Genomic DNA, 5,965 nt, shown 5'->3' with positions numbered 1-5,965 from the left:
CCCCCATGGTCCCATGCCTGCCGCCTTGGTGATGATGAACGTCTGGACCTTGGTGATGTTGTTGCCCTTGCGCACATGAATCCTCCTGTAGTTCCTCCCCTTCCTGTTGTCCCACCCCCTGACTCCGAATAGTGTTTAGCGTGTGCTCCAGCATGTAAATGACTGGAATTGTCCTGCTGATAATGGCATTGTCAGTGCTAAACATATTCGTCGCCATGTCGAAACTGTTCAGAAGGGTGCATAGGTCCTTGATCTGAGACCACTCCATCAGGGTGATCTGCCCCACCTCTGCATCTCATTGGCCCAGGCTATACGTCATGACGTATTGCACCAGGGCTCGGCGGTGCTGCCACAGTCGCTGTAACATGTGGAGAGTCGAATTCCAGCGTGTCGCCACATCGCATTTCAGGCGATGAACCAGCAGGCCGAAAGACTTCTGGAGCGATGCAAGTCGCTTAGCTGCGGCGGTTGAACAGCGGAAGTGAGCAGACAGTTTTCATGCCCTGTTCAGAAGGCCATCTAGGCCGGGATAGTGGGTTAAAAATTGCTGGACAACAAGGTTCAACACGTGAGCCATACAAGGTACGTGTGTCACCTTGCCCAGGCGAAGGGCAGCAACCAAGTTTGCAGCATTGTCGCACACAGCCTTACCAAGCTGCAGGTTGAGTGGAGACAACCATTTACCAAACTCAGTCTCCAGAGCTACCCACAACTCAGCCGCTGTGTGACTCTTAGTTTCAAGACATTTCAAGACAAAGACCGCCTGATGCCGTTGCGCTCTGCTGCCAGCATAGTAATGAGGGGTGCAGGATTCCTTCTGCACAGTTACAACGCTGGTGGACTGCCAGGCAGGCTTGGGGCGGAGGTGGAGGACCCAGATGAGGTGGAGGAGGCAGAAGCAGTGGAGGAACTTGGACAGACAGAGGATTGACGCCCAAATCATGGGGATGGCAAGACTTGAGCAGCAGACCCTTCACCATCTATCACCATAGTTACCCAGTGCCCAGTCAGCGACATGTAATGTCCCTGTCCATGCTTACTGGTCCAAGTATCGGTGGTGAAATGCACCCGTTCACACACAGAGTTTCTCAAGGAAGCGATGATGTTGCGTGCGACATGCTGGTGTAGCGCAGGCACACCTTTCTTAGAGAAGTAGTGGCGACTGGGCATCTGGTACTGGGGCACAGCGACAGACATAAGGTCTCTAAAATCCTGTGTGTCCACCAGGTGGAAAGGCAGCATTTCGGTAGCCAACAGCTTACAGAGGGATAAAGTCAACCTCTTAGCTTTGTCATGGGTCGCTGGAAATGGCCTTTTATTTGTCCACATCTGAGGGACAGAGATCTGGCTGCTGTGTGTAGACGGTATTGAGTAGGGTGTCCCTGAAAAAATGCAGGTTTGTGAGGAAAGTGCAGGCATAGACATGATGTTGCCTTTATCCAACGTTGATGCTATCGATGTCTGAGAGAGCTGTACACACGCACTTGTTTCCCCTTCCAAACCAACTGACGACCTACCCAGCAAACTGCCTGTTGCGGTTACAGTGGTGGAAGTTGTGCGTGGAAAACCAGGTGTGACAGCTGTCCCCACAGTCCTAGCAGATGAAGAACGCGCTGATGCACTGGAAGCGGCAGGCGGTGGATGGTCCGCTCCGCTAGGCCGCATTGCAGCACGGTGAGCTTCCCATTGGGACATATGATATTTATTCATGTGACGATTCATGGAAGAAGTTGTCAAACTGCTGAGGTTTTTGCCTCTACTAACAGATTCCCGACAAATTTTACAGATCACATGATTTGGGCGATCCTTTGCAAGGTCAAAAAAGGACCAGGCTAGGCAATGCTTAGAGGGCATGCGACCTGCTGACCCCCCCCCCGACTAGTGCTGAGAGGCAGAGTGGTGGCTGAGGATGCAGTTGTAGACGTGCTACCAGTACTCCTCCTCTGTCCAGGAAGGCACAAGGTAAATTCGTCGTCAGTAGCATCCTCCTCCACCACCTCTGTTGACCTCCTCGAGTGCCTGACTGTGGGTTGACAGTAGGTGGGATGCAGAAGTTCCTCATCAAGCGTTGTGTTTGCACTTCCCTCCCCCTCAGACCGAGCCTCTTCCTGTCCTGAACGAATATTTAAGTTGTCATCCCAATCTGGTATCTGCATCTCATCGTCATCAGTATGTTCCTCATTGTCTATTACAACAGGTGTTTCAATTTGTGAATAAGGGTCAACATTATGCTCAGAAACTTGGTCATCACGGCCTAAATCTGAGTCACAAGGGTTCTGGGCATCACTGCAGACAATTTCCTGGTCTGTACTCACTGTAGCTAGGGAGCAGACCTCTGATTCCCAGGCTACAGTGTGACTGATCAGCTCTGCAGACTCAGCCATCTCTGTTCCACCATACTGTGCAGGGCGGATGGAGACTTGAGATCTGGGAGAAAGCAAGTGTGATTGGGATGACAACTCAGAGGACTGGTGTTTCTTGGATGCGGTAGTTGAGGTGGCGGAGAGGGCACTTGTTGGACCACTTGAGATCCATTCAAGCATTTTCTTTTTTTTGCCATCATCTACCTTTGTTCCAGTTGTTCGTGTTCATAAAAAAGGGAGCACATCTGATTGTCCATGGAAAGTAGTAGTCAGCGGGGGGCACTGTGACGCCAGTGTTCCGTCTCTTCATGTTGTGCACTGTTCAAACGGAAAATAAATCAACAACAGGCAGACTACAGAAAAGCTTACTAACAAAGGTTAGAGAGGGGCTTTCTGAGAGGACTTTTTACAGTTTGTCTTTTCCCAATTAGCCGTTTAAGTATGCTTAATGAAAGTACTAATTCTTTCATAGGCCGCCCATTCTTAGTATTTGATGTTACTTATGTTGCAGTATCAGGCTTCGCAGCAGGTTGCAACACATTCATCACCCATGCCTGTCCCCAGTTGGGCTCAGAAGCTAAATGTCTATCATGACCTCTCTTTTGGAAAGTCCAAGAGCAAGCAAACTCTTTCTCCAGGAGAGGGAGCCAACAGATCAGGGAAAAGATCATCATTGCTCAAAGAAAACACCAAAAAACAATGCATGGTAGGAATAAACAGGTAACTTTAAAGAAGTTGTCCAGTTACCAAAACTGATTTTTTTTTTTCTGATAAATCTTGCTATTATGTTCCTCTCCACACATCTATCACGTTATTTTACCAATATTACCTTTTATCATGCTCTAGCATAACATCTTCATTTCTGGCTCCAGCTCTGATGGAGTTAATCGCTCTCTTGATGTCCTGGGTTCAGTTACTACAACTTCCATAATCCTTTGCAGTAACTAGCAATCTATCTCACACGCACTCTGAGCTCCACCCAAACTGTTCCCTCCCCTCAGATCTCCACCACAACAGTTCCCTCCCCTCCTTCCTGTGTGCACTGCCTAATCATGGTAATCATAGTGTATACAGTTGGTACTATGCAGCAGAAGTCACAGAGTGGAGCAAGTTAGTGACATGTATCATACGGTCACCTGCACAAGAAGTCCCAGAGTGGATACAGTTAGTGACATATAGCACACTATGTGTCAGAGCAGAGCATGTCACTGTCTCCACTCTGGGACTTGTTGTGCAGGTGACCGGATGCTACATGTCACTTACTGTCTCCACTCTGGGACTTGTTGTGCAGCTGACAGAGTGGAGCAGATTGGTCCCATGCAGCGTCCGGTCACCTGTGCTGCTGGTAGGATTATATGATCAGACTGCCGACACCGCCCACTCTCCTTACAGCGGGTGGGTGGACAGTGTGATCACATACTTGCATGACAGGGGGGATTTCAGCAGAGGAAACCCCCCTGTACTCCACACTGGAGCCCGTACCTCCCACAGCTGACCGATGGTAAGCGGCGCGCTCTGCCTTCACCGCTCCACACTGGCGTCCTCCGGATCCTCCCCTCGATGCTGGGCTGTGACATGCGGTAGTCACCGCCCACAGCCCAGTCAATCAGTGTGAGTGGTGCCGGCATCCTCTGACGTAAGCGTCAAGTTTGAGAGCCCGGAAATGCCGGGACATCAGAGGATACTGGCGGCCACAGCTCCAGGGGGTCATGTGACAGGCACTGAGCGTGCAGGATAGCGCAGCTCAGTGCCAGAACTGGAAATACAAGCCAATGGAGAAGATGCATATAATGGTAAGTGACACTCATTGGGTAAATAAAAAAAATGGGTGAACCACCCCTTTAATTGGAGTGGAAGTTGATAGATAGATAGATTGCACCTGATGCCAATTCTAGATCTTCTCCTCACACCTGCAGTCACTGCAGCAGCAGTTGAATCCACTTTGTCCAAAAGGGATCTATTCCATTCAATTGCAAATGCTCTAGATAAGATTGAGAACAAGATACTGCACGGGACATAGCAGAGTTGGTCAAGTTGAGTGGAGATGAGTTTGCTATTTGGCGCAGCTTTTGGATGAATAAAGCAAGTAAAAAGTGTGAAAGATAAAAAAGGGGGAAAGTGTCAAAAGTGATGGGCTAAATTGAGGTGCATATGAAGTGGTCCTGGAGGCACTGCAATACCAGGTCAATGCGGGGAGTGGACAGAGCAAGCTCTTTTTCCATCTCCCTGTTCTAAAAATCCATTTACTATATGGTCCCCAGATAGGGGACGTATCAGATATTAAACTGATAAGAACAGATGAGATTTCATCCGCAATTTTTCAAAATCTAGGTAGCCCCAAAGGCCAGCAGGCCACCACAGAGAAGCGCAGTGCCTGAGTGATCGCCTCCTGAGCCCGGGAACCAACCAGCACAAGGGGACATAAGCACCAGAAGGCACAACAGTCCCCCAGGCCGGCAGTTGTGCAAGCCCGGGCCCCTCCCAGCTAAGACCAAGGAAATCCCAATGAAGGGACTACTTTTTTTTTTCTGTTTATCGGTAGGACTTCAAAGGTGATCGCCTCCCGTTGCCTGGGAACTGTCCAGGCACAAGAGGGCTATGCGTCACCAGAAGGCGCTCACACTCCCCCAAGGCCGGCAGTCGTGCAATCCCAGGCACCTTCCAGCACCGACCAAGGTAGCGTCCTCCGAAACTACACTTGATCTTAGCCAAAAGGCCAAGAAGCGATAACCCGAATTGGTTTCGGCCTTGGGTGGCACCCTGGCCTATGCCGGACACATCTTAGGGAGAGGGAGACAAACCCACGCCTACAGAAGACATTTTGTCACCCAAGCCAACCCTTGGAAAGGCTGTTTTGCAGAGCAAAAACAAGAAGAATGGTGCGTTTTGCAGCCGCCACCCACTGCAATGAATCTGAATAACTACTCCTTTTGGGCACAAGCACCTTCCCTCCCCCTTGCGGTCTTTCCAATTCATGATACAAGAAGACAGGCAGGACAGGACAGGACAGTACAGGCTGCCTGACTTTCCGTCACTGCCACCCTTTGCCATCCTTACCCATAGAAAACCCTTCCACCATCCCCAAACCCTAATCTTTTCCCTTCTCCTCCCAGCCCCCAATCCCTGCCCTCTGTACCCGTCCCACCACCCGCATCCCTTCCCCCATCATCCCCCTACCACCCGGGAAGAAAAGTGTTTGCCCCCTCCTTCCCCTAGCCCACCATCCCACCCAAAGAGCAACTTCTGCTGTGCAACTGGCTTTCTAGGCAGCAGCGCTATTGTGATGTCAGCGGGGGGCATTGTGACTAGAGATGAGCGAACCGGCCGTGGTTCGGCTCGAGTTCGGTTCCTATGTGGTTTGGCGAACCACTCGAACTGCATAGTAAACAATGGGAGGCAATCACAAACACATAAAAACACCTAGAAAACACCCTCAAAGGTGTCCAAAAGGTGACAAACAACTCACAACACAACACAAACACATGGGAAAGTGACAAGAACAAATTCTCATGCGAAAACAAAACAGCGTTACGAGGAAAAAGAGAAGGAGACACAGATATATGAGCATATGCAAGGGAACATCGATGCCATTACTGTGCAAC

At 50.0% G+C, this 5,965-nt stretch overlaps 1 non-coding gene across 1 annotated transcript; it reads right to left on the bottom strand.

The window, feature by feature from the left end:
- Positions 1 to 4,509: 4,509 nt before the first annotated feature.
- Positions 4,510 to 4,694, bottom strand: LOC142313440 (U2 spliceosomal RNA). Its single transcript, XR_012754470.1, has one exon. It is a non-coding gene; the product is annotated as a U2 spliceosomal RNA (small nuclear RNA).
- Positions 4,695 to 5,965: the final 1,271 nt, after the last annotated feature.

Source organism: Anomaloglossus baeobatrachus, chromosome 5, assembly GCF_048569485.1.
Source record: "Anomaloglossus baeobatrachus isolate aAnoBae1 chromosome 5, aAnoBae1.hap1, whole genome shotgun sequence".
In the NCBI taxonomy this organism is placed as follows: domain Eukaryota; kingdom Metazoa; phylum Chordata; class Amphibia; order Anura; family Aromobatidae; genus Anomaloglossus; species Anomaloglossus baeobatrachus.
This window is presented reverse-complemented; position numbering and strand designations above follow the sequence as displayed.